The sequence below is a fragment of the Bos grunniens genome, chromosome 26, assembly GCF_055505025.1.
Source record: "Bos grunniens cultivar Pamir isolate PY7600 chromosome 26, Bosgru_T2T1.0, whole genome shotgun sequence".
Taxonomy (NCBI): domain Eukaryota; kingdom Metazoa; phylum Chordata; class Mammalia; order Artiodactyla; family Bovidae; genus Bos; species Bos grunniens.
Window position 1 is genome coordinate 1,403,756 of NC_141190.1, and position 18,660 is coordinate 1,422,415.

Consider the following 18,660-nt stretch of genomic DNA (forward strand, 5'->3'; position numbering starts at 1 on the left):
CAGTGACATACTACTCTGAACAATGAATTTTTCTTCATGACGTTGTATTATGAAATTCCCTGATCTGTACAGTTTAGTCATTAGAAGATTACCCATGTGGAGAAATGTTCAATCTGGATTATTTCTTTTAATTGAAGTATAGTTGATTTACAATATTATATTACTTCAGGTGTAAGACAGTGATGCAGTGTGGCTCAGCTGGTAAAGAATCCACCTGCAATGCAGGAGATCTGGGTTTAATCCCTGGGTTGGGAAGATCCCCTGGAGAAGGGCATGGCAACCCACTCCAGTATTCTGGCCTAAAGAATTCCATGGACTGTATAGTCCGTGGGGTCGCAAAGAGTCGGACACAACTGAGCGACTTTCACTTTCACTGTCTTTCACACAATAGAAAACTATTACAATATTATTGACTATATTCCCTGTTTTATACTTACTTTATAACTGACATTTATGCCTCTTACCCTCTTAACCTACTTTGCACATCCCCTCTTCCCCTACATCTGGCAGTGACTAGTTCTCTGTATCTGTGAGTCTTTTTCTGTTATGTTATGTTTATTTGCTTGCTTTGATTTTTCAGTTCAGTCACTCAGTCGTGTCTGACTCTTTGTGACCCCATGAATCGCAGCACGCCAGGCCTCCCTGTCCATCACCAACTCCCAGAGTTCACTCAGACTCATGTACATCGAGTCAGTGATGCCATCCAGCCATCTCATCCTCTGTCGTCCCCTTGTCCTCCTGCCCCCAATCCCTCCCAGCATCAGAGTCTTTTCCAATGAGTCAACTCTTGGCATGAGGTGGCCAAAGTACTGGAGTTTCAGCTTTAGCATCATTCCTTCCAAAGAAATCCCAGGGCTGATCTCCTTTAGAATGGACTGGTTTGTTTTTTAGGTTCCACATATAAGTGAAAACATACAGTATTGTCTTTCTCTGTCTGACTTAGGTCAGGTAATATCTTCTAGGTCCGTCCATGTTGTTGTAGTTCTTTTTCATGCTTATGAATGTGCATGTAAATACATATCCTTCTATATCATCTTAATCCATTTATCTGCCAGTGGAATTAGACTAGAGAGTTATATATCATAGTTATATTGTAAATAATGCTGCAGTGAACATTGGGATGTTTATATCATTTGTCAATTTCTGCATAAAAGCATTCTAGGAAAATGGTAGGGATTTTGTTGACTTTCAAGATTGGTTTGGAGAGAATTGATACTAAACAATACTGGATGTTTTGATCCATGGACATGGTTTAGCTCTCCACTCATTTAAATTCTATAATCTCTTCTAGGTGGTAACGTATTTGGTTGGTCTCAAACTATAGCTCTATTGTTTGACAGTGGCTTAGTTATTTGTTCAGTTTCTTTAGCTACTTGAGATCTGCCCATGCATGAATTATTTAGAGGTTCACCAGAGAATGGGCAAAGTTTATACATAGAACTTTGGGCAGCCAACCTCTAACTCTCTTTTCCAGTTTGCCTCTCTCACTTTTAAACAGTGGCTGTCATGCTCTCAATTTCTTCCTCTGGTTCTAGAATGATGGTGGGTTTTGTATTGGGATTTTAGCTTCCATGCATAGTGTTGACAGGGCCTGCTCTCAACTAAAAACTCTAAAAGCAGGAAACTGGCCCAGAGCTAGTCCTGTCCCCCCTTTTTTCTGCCCACATATCAGCTTTCCTACAAGATGTGTATACTTTTCTTAGCTTTGCAGTATGCTCATGTAATTTTTCTTTTTTGTCCAGAGTTCATAGTTGTTATCTGTGAGAGTGTCAGCCCTAGGAGTTTACTTCACCATTGCTGAGAGTGTAACCCAGTTAGTTAGTGTAGATGTCTGATTTTTAGCAATACATGAGAGATAATTTGCAACCTTAACATAAAAAAGGATTATTAGTGAATCATTAAAGAAAATTCTATAATAAGAACTGTGCATAGTTTACTGAATATGTTAATTTTAGTAGATACATGCATACACTCATAATATGCATTTCAGTCCTTAACTTCATAACCCGGTGAAAACCTTACAGCTGAAGGTGGCTGTAGGAAAGACCTCTTTGTCGTCTTTTTTCATTTGCCTGAATCTTTGTTTAATATATATTGCCTCTCTTCTGTAGTCTTCATCTTATCTTTACTATTACATGTATTCTCTCAAGAATTTAGCATTAATTTAAAAATTCCTTTGTTTCTCCATGTGCTGTATTCAAAGTTTACTTAGGTATCAAGGCTTAAGAAACAATTTTTATGGAGAGTATTGCCTTTTTAAAAATTAATTGCATTTTAAGATTTTTGAAACTAGCACATATTCAAATACTCCTATTGTCTTTTCCCTGTACATTTTCTCTCCTTTGTATTTTTTCCTTCTCTTTATTCCTCTCTGACTCCATAGCATTCTTTGATGTACTGGTAGAAAGAAATAGAATTTAGTTTGAAAATCATGTCAGAATGACTCCTATCATATTCCTTTGATCAGAGGTTCAGATACTTTGTTTTGTAAAATCAAACATATTTCCTGATTGCACACATTTCAATAATTAATTGTGTGTTAGTTGTATATTTGTATTGATTGTGTAGTCTCTATTATGAATAGACTCCATTTATTTCTAAATGAATGCTGCTTTTCTAGTTTAAGAAATCTCTAGAACTTTAGAAGTACTCTATTAATAGATCATTTCCTGGACCCTCTATCTGACAAATTCTGATGGAGTATATCTTGGATGAGGCCCTGATGTCTGGGTTTTCATTAGTAAGTTTCTACAGATTTCTAAACTAATGCTGCTTTTCTAGTTTAAGATGTCTTTAATTAAGTTTGAACTTTAGAAGTAGTCTATTAACTTAATAGATCATTCCTGGACCCTCTATCTGAGAAATTCTGATGGAATATATCTTGGATGAGGCCCTGATATCTGGGTTTTCATTAATAAGTTTCTACAGATTGTCATGATGTCTCTTATGTCAAATCATCTGATGTACTTACTCTAGCAAATGAATAGGTGGTGGGCATGTGCCACTGTGTTCCTGGTGTAGATGGAAAAAATCAAGACAGGCATAATAAGGAGTTGAATAACTTATAGTTAGGAAGTTCCATGTAAAATATCTTTACAAGTTGAGAAATGGGTTTTTAACAACTGGTTGCTACCTGAAATTTCATAGTGATTAGCTGAAGTGGATGATATTTATATATGCAATGTATCATGGAATTATGGGGGCACTTTCTCACATAATAACCTGTGAAAATTTTTTGGAAATCTTGAATACACAGAATGAAGCTCACACTTAGGCCTTTAAATCACACCTCATGGATACTTCTCCTAAAATAGTGGCCTCTGTTTTCAGGCCCCCGAACACTATAGAAGATATTATGCCTCTGATTAACTCTAATTTCACTCTTATACAATTCCTCTTACTTGTTTAAATGCCAAGGGACAAATCTTAGCATCAAGACAAGTCCCACAGTCTTTATTTCTTGTTCTTTGCTCTGCCTTTTGCCGAGTCTTGATTTTTTCATGCTATTCCCCAGTTTAAAGCCACTAATAAAATCATTATTTATTGAACACTCGCTATGTACCAGTCACGGTGCTCAGTGCTTCCCATTGCCTCATTTAAAGCTCTCAACTTATGAGGTAGATTCTATTATCTTCATATAATACAAAGACTATTATTTTGGAACGATCTTTTGAGGCAGTGCTGTGTGCAGTCATTTTCTGATAATGGAGACAGTTTCTGTGGAAAACAATTGAGGGGAACCTAATAACTAGTGACAGTCAAAATCTTTGTGTGTGTGTGTGTGTGTGTGAACTGCCTAATACATCAGTGATGAAATGTATAGACCAGCATGAAGGCTATTATCTACATGAACCAGTGGCAGCCTTATTTGTTTCATTTGGAGAAAACTGACAAAGTAGGAGACAAGCTGGCTGTATAATGTGGCATTAACTCAGAAAATGCAATGACTTTGTATCACCTGTTCCTTTTTATAATAGTGGATGGAAAATGGGCTGTCATTTCTGATATATGGACATTATCACTGTGCTATAAAATGGTTGCGTGATTCACAATAATGTAATTTACTTCTCAGTAGTTTTATAAAGAATTATTTGACTTTGGGCAGGTGCTAATTAGAATGGGGCTCATTGGAAATTATTTTGCAAACAATTTGTGTATTATGTGTCAAACTGGTGTTACAGATTCAGAAAAAAATTTCCAATATTACTCCTTTAAGAGAATTTTCTGAGAAATGTTGTCAGTGGTGTGATTTTAGTGGCAAGAATATTTATGCATGTTTTAAAGGAGTTTATATTTTAAGGGCATTACAACATATGAAAAGCTTTGATACTTTACATTTCTTCATTTTGTTTCATGGGCCTCTTAGTTTCCTGAGAAAAGTGCACAGGGAATTTATTACTTAAGCCACTGAATCTTTGAAATACCTTTATTCTGTTCTCTTAAGGATAGTTCTGCTGGATGTAGAGTAAGATTGTCAAGGTATTTATTTATTTTTTTTTTGGTTTTCAATTTTGGTCCTGAGAAATTTGGTCTCATTCTCAGTCTTGGAGTCAAACAATTTTTTTTCTCTTTTGAAGTTTTAGTATTTTCACTTTTATTCCTGGAGTTCTGAAATTTCATAATAATGATCATTGATGCAGATAGAATTCTGAATCATTATTCTGGGCACATAGTTGGTCATTTAAATCTGAAATCTCATTGATGTTGAATTTTTTGAATCAGTTATATGATTATACACACTTTCCCCATTTCTTTGTAATGTTTGCCTTTTTATGTACCCTTAGAGCAAATATTTTAGAATACTTGATACTTTTGCTGTGATGATTAAGCATTTTGAAAATCATCTCATCGCTATTCTGCCATTCAACTTGTAATTTGCTTTTCAGTGAAGGAGTTTTATTCATAAGACACAGATATGCTAGGCTCAAATTTCTTAATACTATTTCTCTACCTGGAGTACGTTCAGTTCAGTTCAGTCACTGAGCCCTGTCTGACTCTTTGTGACCCCATGGACTGCAGCATGCCAGGCTTCCCGGTTCATCACCAACTCCCGGAGTTTACTCAAACTCATGTCCATTGAATTGGTGATGCCATCCAACCGTCTCATCCTCTGTCATCCCCTTCTCCTCCTGCCTTCAATCTTTCCCAGCATCAGGGTCTTTTCAAATGAGTCAGTTCTTCAAATCAGGTGGCCAAAGTATTGGAGTTTCAGCTTCAAAATCAGTCCTTCCAATGAATATTCAGGACTGATTTCCTTTAGGATGGACTGGTTGGATCTTCTTAACAATCCAAGGGACTCTGAAGAGTCTTCTCCAACACCACAGTTCAAAAGCATCAATTCTTCGGTGCTCAGCTTTCTTTATAGTCCAACTCTCATATCCATACATGAGCACAGGAAAAACCATAGCCTTGACTAGACGGACCTTTGTTGGCAAAGTAATGTCTCTGTTTTTGAATATGCTATTCAGGTTGGTCATAACTTTCCTTCCAAGGAGTAAGCGTCTTTTAATTTCATGGCTGCAGTCACCATCTGCAGTGATTTTGGAGCCCCCCAAAATAAAGTCTGACACTGTTTCCACTGTTTCCCCATCTATTTCCCATGATGTGATGGGACCGGATGCCATGATCTTAGATTTCTGAATGTTGAGCCTTAGGCCAACTTTTTCACTCTCCTCTTTCAGTTTCATCAAGAGGCTCTTTGGTTCTTCTTCGATTTCCACCATAAGGGTGGTATCATCTGCCTATCTGAGGTTATTGATATTTCTCCCAGCAATCTTGATTCCGGCTTGTGCTTCCTCCAGCCCAGCATTTCTCATGATGTATATAAGTTAAATAAACAAGGTGACAATATACAGCCTTGACGTACTCCTTTCCCGATTTGGAGTCTGTCTATTGTTCCATGTCCAGTTTTAACTGTTCCTTTCTGACCTGTATACAGATTTATCAGGACACAGGTCAGGTGGTCTTGTATTCCCATCTCTTTCAGAATTTTCCATAGTTTATTGTGACCCACACAGTCAAAGGCTTTGGCATATTCAGTAAAACAGAAGCAGATGTTTTTCTGGAACTCTCTTGCTTTTTCAATGATCCAGCAGATGTTGGCAATTTGATCTCTGGTTCCCCTGCCTTTTCTAAAACTAGCTTGAACATCTGGAAGTTCATGGTTCAAATATTGTTTAAGCCTGACTTGAAGAATTTTGAGCATTAATTTACTAGCATATGCTGCTGCTACTGCTGCTAAGTCACTTCAGTCATGTCTGAAGGCAATAGCACCCCACTCCAGTACTTTTGCCTAGAAAATCCCATGGACAGAGGAGCCTGGTAGGCTGCAGTCCATGGGGTCGCAAAGAGTCGGATATGACTGAGTGACTTCCTTTTCACTTTTCACTTTCATGCATTGGAGAAGGCAATGGCAGCCCACACCAGTGTTCTTGCCTGGAGAATCCCAGGGACCAGGAAGCCTGGTGGGCTGCCGTCTATGGGGTTGCTAGCATGTGAGATGAGTGCAATTGTGCGGTAGTTTGATCATTCTTTGGTATTGCCTTTCTTAGGGATTGGTATGAAAACTGACCTTTTCCAGTCCTGTGGCCACTGCTGAGTTTTCCAAGTTTGCTGGCATATTGAGTGCAGCACTTTCACAGCATCATCTTTCAGGATTTGAAATAGCTTAACTGGAATTCCATCACCTCCTCTAGCTTTGTTTGTAGTGATGCTTCCTAAGGCCCATTTGACTTTGCATTCCAGGATGTCTGCCTCTACGTGAGTAATCACACTGTCATGATTACCTGGGTCATAAAGATATTTTTTATATAGCTACCTCTTCTTAATATCTTCTGCTTCTGTAAGGTCCGTACCATTTCTGTCCTTTATTGAGCCCATCTTTGCATGAAATGTTCCCTTGGTATCTCTAACTTTCTTGAAGAGATATCTAGTCTTTCCCATTCTATTGTTTTCCTCTATTTCTTTGCATTGGTCCCTGAGGGAGGCTTTGTTATCTCTCCTATTTCTTTGGAACTCTGCATTCAAATGGGTATAGCTTGCGTTTTTTCCTTTGCCTTTTACCTCTTTTCTGTACATAACTTCTATTCTATACATAACTTGTATAGAACATAACATAAGATATATAGAAGCTTCTCTTCTAGACATACCTATAATCATATTATATATAAAAGTTGTAAATTTCAACCCTAGAGTTTCAAACATAAAACCTAGTTACCCTTTTATGGGCTTCCCTTGTGGCTCAGCTGGTAAAGAATCTGCCCACAATGCAGCCAACCTGGGTTTGATCCCTGGGTTGGAAAGATCCCCTGGAGAAGGGAGAGGCTACCCACTCCAGTATTCTGGCGTGCAGAATTCCGTGGACTATATAGTCCATGGGTTGCAAACAGTCAGAGAAGACTGAGCGACTTTCACTTACACCCTTTTACTGTTGTGGTTCCCAGACCTTTCCAAAGAAATGTTTTTCCCCTTAATCATTTCAGCACCTTTCTGCCTTGGTCTGTATTTATTCTATTTCTTTCTTTATCTCTTGGGTAACAACCTCTATTTATTTTGCTCTTTTGACAGGTGATAGATAATCTAATTATGCACTTGAATTTCTTATGGATCCCACAAAGATAAATTGTTTGTGTCTCATTATGTATCGATTCATGGACAATTTGCAAAGCAGTTGGCCCAGAGAAATAGTTACTGCTGTTACAGTTCATTTAAAAGAGTTTTCAGCAGTGTAAAGATGTTATCATTTCAGAACTGATAGTCTTTTAGAGAGATAGACTTTCACACACACACACACATGCACATGTGCACGCATGCCAAGCCTAACAATACTAAAAAAAGAATCATACTTAACATAGTTTCCTATAATATATTTTTAGCTTTTCTTGGTAAGATCAACAAATCTCGTTAATTCTCATAGTTCACAGTTTGACAGTTTAGAAAATAAAATCTGTTTCTTTACATCACTGGGTTTTGTTGACTTCATATAAAGTTCAATAGATTATATAATATGAAGTGTACAAATAGGGTCTGTTAAGTGATTTTTCTACTGTCATAATTTACTTTGAAAATTCTCCTCTGATTATAGAAGTCTTCTGAAATAATTTATTCAAAACCACATAAAAAGATTAACCATTGAAAGCAATGGCTAATGGAGATTTTATTTACATTTTTACCAATATATTGTTTATAAAACAATGGCAGATTTTTAGTTTCAATTATTATGTCTTGAGGTAACAAAATGGCAATTCTACATGTAATGTTTTAAACAAAGATCCAAAGTTACTAGTTTGTGTGTCTTTTTATAAATTTTCTCATGGATGTTATCATATTACTAACATTTTCTTTTTTAATGAGTGTTAATTTTTATTAAAGACTTAGATTACATAGACATATTGGAAGCATATACAATATTTATTATATTCATTTCCAGGTGGAGCTAGTGGTAAAGAACCCACTTGCCAATGCAGGAGAAATAAGAGACATGGGCTCGATCCTTGGCTCAGGAAGATCCCCTGGAGAAGGGCATGGCAACCCACTCCAGTATTGTTGCCTGGAGAATCCCATGGTCAGAGGAGCCTGGGGGGCTACAGTTCATAGGGTCTCAAAGAATCAGACATGACTGAAGCAACGTAGCATTTAGCATGCACTTGAGAAAAGTTCACATATCTATCTCAACAAACTTCCCAAACTTTTTAGTTAACATAAGGTTTCCTCTTCCCTGAAAAAAGACCTTTAAACCACATTTCTAAATGCTTCTCAACTAGTTTAGTACTTGATTATATACTGTAATTTTTTAGCTCCTAGTTGTTATTTGGAGAAGGAGATGGCAACCCACTCCAGTATTCTTGCCTGGAGAATTCCATGGACAGAGGAGCCTGGCAGCCTACAGTCCATGGGGTCACAAAGAGTTGGACATGACTAATGGCTAACACATACAAGGTCCATGAGAGAAATAATTTCCAACTCCATCCAGTATAAGAGGGTTAGAGTGGTCAAACAGCAAACGTGAATACGGTGGCTAGGTTAGTTCCTTTGACACAGACACATTTGGTTGGCATTTTAGACAGAACTGCTGTAAAGATATGTATGCATTCCCATTTCTCAAAAACATTCTTGACTTCATTGTTTGCTTTTTCATCACTTTGGATATAAGAAATACTTTGCTGTCTGGTTTACTGCTAAAATGAGAATAATACAACTGATTCTTAGCTTTGGTGTAAGGGCGATACTACAGTAGAGACTGTGGCTGTGTGGTGAATACCACTTGAGAGTAAAGCTCAGTATGCCAAATGGGCAAATTATTTAAGCAAAGAAAGAAATATAGAATTATTTGGGAGTTCTCCGAAGTTTTATATCTTCAGAAATAATTAAAAAAATAAAGCTAGTGCAGGCCAAGACTGTGTGGGCCATATAAAATAGGTGTACCATCAATTTGCCACCTCTGGTCTGTAGTATATAACAATGAAAAGTGCTCATCAGCACTGTTTACACAATATGTTCATGATGAGGAACCAACTTTTTTTTTATAGTTAGAGGCTAAGCTTGCTCTTCAGCTATAAAGAACTGGTTAAGCAGGTTTCATTCATCAGAGCATTGTTAATTGCTTGGTTCCTAAGTCATGTCTGACTCTTGTGAACCCAGGGACTGTAACCCCATCCTACCAGCTCCTCTGTCCATGAGATTTCCTAAGCAACAATGCTGGAGAGGATTGCCATTTCTTTCTCCGTAGGATCTTCCTGACCCAAATATCTAATATGCATATCCTGCATTGGCGGACAGATTCTTTACAACTGCACTACCAGGGAAGCCCCTTACCAGAGTATATGTTAAATTAGTTGTTATCAATGCAGTGGGACTTGAAATGACCATGTGATAATTACTTTAAATTGTTTATAGCTTTACCTGTAGTTCCTTAATTTAAATATCTCCACTGCATGAGATGTGTATGTTGAAAAAATGTGTGTTATTCTTAATGAAAGATGACTAACAATGATGTTTCCAGGTTTAAGTTCAGTTCAGTTGCTCAGTCGTGTTCAACTCTTTGCGATTTTCAGGTTTAGTCCATCAATATGCTCAAAATTCTCCAAGCCAGGCTTCAGCAATACGTGAACCATAACCTTCCAGATGTTCAAGCTGGTTTTAGAAAAGGCAGAGGAACCAGAGATCAAATTGCCAACATCCACTGGATCATCAAAAAAGCAAGAGATTTCCAGAAAAATATCTATTTCTGCTTTATTGACTATGCCTAAGCCTTTGACTGTGTGGATCACAATAAACTGTGGAAAATTCTGAAAGAGATGGGAACACCAGACCACCTGACCTGCCTCTTGAGAAACCTATATGCAGGTCAGGAAGCAACAGTTAGAACTGGACACGGAACAACAGACTGGTACCAAAAAGGAAAAGGAGTACGTCAAGGCTGTATATTGTCACCCTGCTTATTTGACTTATATGCAGAGTACATCAGGAGAAACGCTGGGCTGGAAGAAGAACAAACTGGAATCAAGATTGCCGGGAGAAATATCAATAACCTCAGATATGCAGATGACATCACCCTTATGGCAGAAAGTGAAGAGGAACTCAAAAACCTCTTGATGAAAGTGAAAGAGGAGAGTGAAAAAGTTGGCTTAAAGCTCAACATTCAGAAAACGAATCATGGCATCTGGTCCCATCACTTCATGGGAAATAGATGGGGAAACAGTGGAAACAATGTCAGACTTTATTTTTTTGGGCTCCAAAATCACTACAGATGGTGACTGCAGCCATGAAATTAAAAGATGCTTACTCCTTGGAAGAAAAGTTATGACCAACCTAGATAACATATTGAAAAGCAGAGACATTACTTTGCCAACAAAGATCCGTCTAGTCAAGGCTATGGTTTTTCCTGTGGTCATGTATGGATGTGAGAGTTGGACTGTGAAGAAAGCTGAGCGCTGAAGAATTGATGCTTTTGAACTGTGGTGTTGGAGAAGACTCCTGAGAGTCCCATGGACTGCAAGGAGATCCAACCAGTCCATTCTAAAGGAGATCAGCCCTGGGTGTTCTTTGGAAGGACTGATGCTAAAGCTGAAACTCCAGTACTTTGGCCACCTCATGCGAAGAGTTGACTCATTGGAAAAGACTCTGATGCTGGGAGGGATTGGGGGCAGGAGGAGAAGGGGACAACAGAGGATGAGATGGCTGGATGGCATCACTGACTTGATGGACGTGAGTCTGGGTGAACTCCAGGAGTTGGTGATGGACAGGGAGGCCTGGCGTGCTGTGATTCATGGCATTGCAAAGAGTCAGACATTACTGAGCGATTGAACTGAACTGAACTGAGAGTCTTTTGGAAGGACTGATGCTAAAGCTGAAACTCCGGTACTTTGGCCACCTCATGCGAAGAGTTGACTCATTGGAAAAGACTCTGATGCTGGGAGGGATTGGGGGCAGAAAGGGACGACAGAGGATGAGATGGCTGGATGGCATTATGGACTCGATGGACATGAGTTTGAGTGAACTCCAGGAGTTGGTGATGGACAGGCAGGCCTGGCATGCTGCAATTCATGGAGTTGCAAAGAGTCAGACACGACTGAGCGACTGAACTGAACTGAACTGAACTGAAGCTATCTATAGCATAGAGTAGAAGCTTAGGGATTGGCCACAGGTTGAGTCATCAAGGAGAGTGTTTTGTTCTACATTTACCATACGCTTTTTATTGATATATAGGTTATATATGATCAGTTCACACATTTAGATGTTTAGGTCAATGCCTGTCTTACCACCAAGCCACTTAATATGTAAGACAGTTCTGTTTCCCCAGAAAGTTCCCTGGGTCCTTTCAAAGTCAATATTCTCCATTTCCACTCACTTCTGGAAATCACTGATCTGAATTCTTGCACTGTACATTAATTTTGCATTTTCTATATTTTCAAATAAATGGAATCCTCGCCTTGCACTTAAAATAATTCTTCATTTGGCTTTGTGTCTGTGAGATGTCCATGTTGTTGCTTTTATTAGTAGCTCATTCCTTTTATTGCAGATTGATATTCATTGTGCAGGTCTACCAGAATATATCAATTCTTGTCCCATTAGCATTTTTCTAATTACTGGGTATGATAAACAAGGTTGCTATGAATATCTGTGTAGAAGTCTTTGTATGAACATATATTTTACTTCATTTTGAGTAGATGTAGGTATACCTTTGAGATACTGCAGGTGTGGTTCCAGAATAATGCAGTTAAGGAATATGACAATGAAGCAAGTCACATGAAATTTTTGGTTTCCTAGTGCATTATAGAAGTTATGTTTACAATATAGTCTATTAATTGTGTACTCAGTTCAGTTCAGTCACTCAGTTGTGTCCGACTCTTTGCGACCCTATGAATTGCAGCATGCCAGGGCTCCCTGTCCATCACCAACTCCCAGAGTCCACCCAGACCCATGTCCATTGAGTTGGTGATGCTATCCGACCATCTCATCCTCTGTCGTCCCCTTCTCCTCCTGCCCTCAATCTTTCCCAGCATCAGAATCTTTTCAAATGAGTCAGGTCTTCGCATCAGATGGCCAAAGTATTGGAGTTTCACCTTCAATATCAGTCCCACCAATGAACACCCAGGACTGATTTCCTTAGGATGGACTGGTTGGATTTCTTTGCAGTCCAAGGGACTCTCAGGAGTCTTCTCCAACACCACAGTTCAAAAGCATCAATTCTTCAGTGCTCAGCTTTCTTCACAGTCCAACTCTCACATCCATACATGACCACGAGAAAAACCATAGCCTTGATTAGGCAGACCTTTGTTGACAAAGTAATGTCTCTGCTTTTTAATATGCTGTCTAGGTTGGTCATAACTTTCCTTCCAAGGAGTAAGCATCTTTTAATTTCATGGCTGCAATCACCATCTGCAGTGATTTTGGAACCCAGAAAAATAAAGTCAGCCACTGTTTCCACTGTTTCCTCATCTATTTGCCATTAAATGATGGGACTGGATGCCATGATCTTCGTTTTCTGAATGTTGAGCTTTAGGCCAACTTTTTCACTCTCCCCTTTCACCTTCATCAAGAGACTCTTTAGTTCTTCACTTTCTGCCATAAGGGTGGTGTCATCTACATATCTGAGGTTATTGATATTTCTCCTGGCAATCTTGATTCCACCTTGTGCTTCTTCCAGCCCAGCGTTTCTCATGATGTACTCTGCATATAATAATCAGTAACATCTTCTGGCTCCACTTCTAAAGTTTTATTGTGATTTTTACCACATCTGAATTTACTTTCTTCAGTGAAATATTTGAGCCTCCAAATGTCGTCCATGAGGGTTGGCCACTTCCTTCAAATTCTTGTTGATGTTGATATTTTGACCTCTTCCCCTGAGTCGTGAATTTTTTTAATGGCATGTAGAATGTGAATCCTCTTCAGAACACTTTCAGTTGGTTCCAACTAGACCCATAAGAGGAATTAGTGTCTATAGCAGCTATAGCCTTAAGAAATGTATTTCTTAAATAATATGATTTGAATGTTGAAATGACTTCAAAGGATGCTGCTTTGGCAGATGTGAAAATTTTAATCCCGTTATATATCTCCATCAGAGCTCTTGGGTGACCAGGTGTATTATCAATGAGCAGTAACATTTTCAAAGGAATCTTTTCTCTAAGCAGCAAGTCTCAACAGTGGGCTTAAAATATTCAGTGATATTCAGTGAACTGTGTTGTAAAGAAATGTGCTGTCATCCAGTCTTTTTTGTCCATTCATAGAGCACAGGCAGAGTAGATTTACCATAATTCTAAAGGGCCCTAGGATTTTGCAAACATTGAATGAACATTGACTTCAAGTCTCCAGCTACAGGATCTACTACAAAAAGAGTCAGACTATGCTTTGAAGCCAGACTTCTCCCTAACTTTGAAAGTCCTAGATGGCATTTTCTTCCAGTATAAAGCTGTTTTGTCTACATTGAAAATCTGTTGTTTAGCATGTGTGCATGCTAAGTCATTTCAATCACATCTAACTCTTTGCAAAGCTATGGACTATAGCCTGCCAAGCTTCTCTGTCCAGGGGATTCTCCAGACAGGAGTACTGGAGTGGGTAGCCATTCTTTTCTCCAAGGGATCTTCCCAACCCAGGGATCAAACTGACATCTCTTAAGTCTCCTACATTGGCAGGCGGGTTCTTTATCACTAGTGCCACCTGGGAAGCCATTGTTTAGCATAGTCACCTTCATTAATTATCTTAGCTACATCTTCTTGATAACTTGCTACAGCTTCTGCATTAGGACTTGCTGCAGCTTCTACATCAGGACTTGCTGCTTCACCTTACACTTTGATGTTATGGAGGCAGCTTCTTTCCTAAAACCTCATGAACCAACTTCTGCTAGCCTCAGACTATTCTTCTGCAGCCTCCTTACCTTTCTCCACATTCACAGAACTGAGGAGTGTTAGGGCCTTGTTCTGGAATAGGCTTTGGCTTAAGAAAATCATTGTGACTGGTTTGATCTTCTATCCAGATCACTAACATATTCTCCATATCAGCTTAAGACTGTTTTGCATTCTTATCGTTTGTGTATTCACTGGAGGAACACTCTTAATGTCCTTCAAGAACTTTAACTTTGTGTTCACAACTTGGCTAACTGTGCAGGTGTTCTAGCTTTTGGCCTGTCACAACTTTTACTATGCCTTTGCCCCTAAGCTTAATCATTTCCAGCTTTTGGTTTAAAGTGAGAGACATGTGGCTCTTCCTTTAACCTGAACAGTTAGAGGCTATTGTATGGTTATTAATTAGCTTAATTTTAATGTTGTTATGTCTCAGGGAATAGGGAGGCCTGTGGAGAGGTAGAGAGAAGAGGGAATGGCTGGTTAGTGGAGCAGTCAGAACACACAACATTTATGTATTAAGCTTGCTGTTTGATAAGAGCACAGTTTGTGGTGCCCTGAAACAATTACATAGAGAAGGCATGGCACCCCACTCCAGTACTCTTGCCTGGAAAATCCCATGGATGGAGTGGCCTGGTAGGCTGCAGTCCATGGGGTTGCGAAGAGCTGGACACAACTGAGCGACTTCCCTTTCACTTTTCACTTTCATGCATTGGAGAAGGAAATGGCAACCCACTCCAGTGTTCTTGCATGGAGAATCCCAGGGATGGGGGAGCCTGGTGGACTGCCGTCTATGGGGTCGCACAGAGTCGGACATGACTGAAGTGACTTAGCAGCAGCAGAAACAATTACAATAGTAGCATCAAAGAGCACTGATCACAGATCACCATAAAAATATAATAATAATGAAAACGTTTAACATATTGCCAGAATTATCAGTATGACACAAGACATGAAGTGAGTAAATGCTGTTGGAAAATATTGCTGATAGTCTTGCTCAAAACATGGTTGTCATAAACCTTCACTTTATGAAACACACACACATATACACCCACCCACCCATAGTATCTGTAAAGCATGACAAAGTGAAACACAGTAAAATGCTGCTGCTGCTGCTGCTGCTGCGTCGCTTCAGTCGTGTCCGACTCTGTGCGACCCCATAGACGGCAGCCCACCAGGCTTCCCGTCCCTGGGATTCTCCAGGCAAGAACACTGGAGTGGGCTGCCATTTCCTTCTCCAATGCATGAAAGTGAAAAGTGAAAGTGAAGTCACTCAGTTGTGTCCAACTCTAGCGACCCCATGGACTGCAGCCTACCAGGCTCCTCCGTCCATGGGATTTTCTAGGCAGGAGTACTGGTATGCCTATATTCAGAAGTGAAATTGCTGGATGATACAAAGAATTGTCTTAACTTTATAGTTGAGAAACTGTTAAATTGTTTCACACTTTTCACTCCATCCACAATATGAGAGTTTCAGTTTCTCTACATCTCTCTACCAACACTTGTCAGTATTATCTGTCTTTTTAATTCCTGCCATTCTAAAGGATACAAAATCCTCTCTTTGTGCTTTTACTTCAATTTTCTTGAAAGTAAAGATGTTTAGCATCTTTTCATGTGCTTATTTGCAACTTTTGTGTTTGTGACATGAAGGTTAAAATCCTTTGCCTTATTTTTATTAAGTTGCTTATTTCCTCATTGTTGATCTCTTGATATATACTCTAAAGTGAAAGTGAAAGTTGCTCAGTTGTGTCCAACTCTTTGCGACCCCGTGGAATATACAGTCCATGGAATTCTCTAGGCTAGAATACTAGAGTGGGTAGACTTTTCCTTCTCCAGGGGATCTTCCCAACCCAGGGATTTAACCCAGGTCTCCTGCATTGCAGGTGGATTCTTTACCAGCTGAGCCACAACTCTATATTAGCCTTTGTTAAATACATATGTTGAAGATTTCCTCCCAGTCTGTAGCTTAGCTTGTCTTTCCATTTCCTGATAGTATATTTTGGAGAAGAGAAAGTTTTAATTGGTTTGTTTGGAAGAAGATACAGTTTTAATTGTTATACATCTCTGAAAATACTGAGTCTTCCATCAATCCATGGACATGGTAAGTCTCTTCATTTATTCAGACCTTAAATTTTGCTCCTTATTTGCTGCTCATTGTTTAATATTTATTAGTTTAATAGTTTCATGTAGAGGTATGGAACATATTCTGATGGGGTACATATAAGGAAAAATTCTGAGTGAGCACATATCTTGTCAGATGTGACACAGATACAAAAAGTAGTGTGTAAAGATAAAGACGTAAAAGACTAACTAGTAATTGGTAAAGAAGTTTATGGCAGGAATGTGAGAACTGTTCCTTAAAATAATGAGGACAAATGATCCTTTTCTCATTTTTGTCTTGTAGCTGAGTATAGTGAAAAGCTGAGTGGTAAGAATTTAGTAGTTGCTAAAAAAAACCACTATTTTCTGAAAAAATAGTCCTTAACAACAGGGTGGTACCCATATTCATAGGCATTGAACAACTACTGACTGTATGAGGCTGGGGAAAGAGCTTGAGAACAGTGATAGCTTGAGTAATTTAGATAAGCAAGGTAGGCAAGATAAATACTTTTTCTCCCTTCAGGTTTAATCCAATTAAGACAGTTAAAGCCTGTTTCTATCTTTTCCATATCATAAGGAGTTAGTTCCACCTCACTTGATCCAAGGCAGATGGTTTCCTTATCTCATATTCTTGGTAATAACGTGATTAGAAGAGACCTCCAGTGTAAGTGCAAGTGTAATGTGTGACAGTCCCAGGCTGAGGCAGGAATGTGTTCTTCATGGTATTTGAAATGTTTTCGTAGAGTGATTGTATAAAGCAGTGAGTTCCTTTGAGAATCTTTTTATATATTGTGTTCTTGCCCACTGAAGTTACTAGAAGTGGTATGGACCTAACAGAAGCAGAAGATATTAAGAAGAGGTGGCAAGAATACACAGAAGAACTGTACAAAAAGATCTTCACAACCCAGATAATCATGATGGTGTGATCACTCACACTCACCTAGAGCCAGACATCCAGGAATGTGAAGTCAAGTGGGCCTTAGGAAGCATCACTATGAACAAAGCTAGTGGAGGTGATGGAATTTCAGTTGAGCTATTTCAGACCCTAGAGTATGTTGCTGTGAAAATGCTGCACTGAATATGCCAGCAAATTTGGAAAACTCAAATTTCATTCCAAAGTTTTCATTCCAATCCCAAAGAAAGGCAATGCCAAAGCATGCTCAAAAAGAATGCTCAAACTACTGCACAATTGCACTCATCTCACACGCTAGTAAAGTAATGCTCAAAATTCTCCAAGCCAGACTTCAGCAATACATGAACCATGAACTTCCTGATGTTCAAGCTGAATTTAGAAAAGGCAGAGGAACCAGAGATCAAATTGCCAACATCCACTGGATCATGGAAAAAGCAAAAGAGTTCCAGAAAAACATCTATTTCTGCTTTATTGACTATGAGAAAGCCTTTGACTGTGTAGATCACAGTAAACTGTTGAAAATTCTGAAAGAGATGGGAATACCAGACAACCTGACCTGCCTCTTGAGAAATCTGTATGCAGGTCAGGAAGCAACAGTTAGAAAACTGGACATGGAACAACAAACTGTTTCCATATAGGAAAAGGAGCACATCAAGGCTGTATATTGTCACCCTGCTTATTTAACTTATATGCAGAGTACATCAGGAGAAATGCGGGGCTGGAAGAAGCACAAGCTGGAATCAAGATTGCCAGGAGAAATATCAATAACCTCAGGTATGCAGATGACACCACCCTTATGGCAGAAAGTGAAGAAGAACTAAAGAGCCTCTTGATGAAAGTGAAAGAGGAGAGTGAAAAAGTTGGCTTAAAGCTCAACATTCAGAAAATGAAGATCATGGCATCTAGTCTCATTACTTAATGGCAAAAAGATGGGGAAACAGTGAAAACAGTGGCTGACTTTATTTTTTGGGGCTCCAAAATCACTGCAGATGGTGATTGCAGCCATGAAATTAAAAGATACTTACTCCTTGGAAGGAAAGTTATGAACATCCTAGATAGCATATTCAAAAGCAGGGACATTACTTTGTCAACAAAGGTCTGCCTAGTCAAGGCTATGGTTTTTCCAGTGGTCATGTATGGATGTGCGATTTGGACTGTGAAGAAAGCTGAGCGCCGAAGAATTGATGCTTTTGTTTTTTGTTTTATTTTATTTTTAAACTTTACAATATTGTATTAGTTTTGCCAAATATCGAAATGAATCCGCCACAGGTATACCTGTGTTCCCCATCCTGAACCCTCCTCCCTCCT

At 38.9% G+C, this 18,660-nt stretch overlaps 1 protein-coding gene across 2 annotated transcripts in view; it reads left to right on the forward strand.

The window, feature by feature from the left end:
- Positions 1 to 18,660, forward strand: part of LOC147343946 (uncharacterized) — a 52,558-nt gene that overhangs the window by 29,203 nt on the left and 4,695 nt on the right. The window lies entirely within an intron of this gene.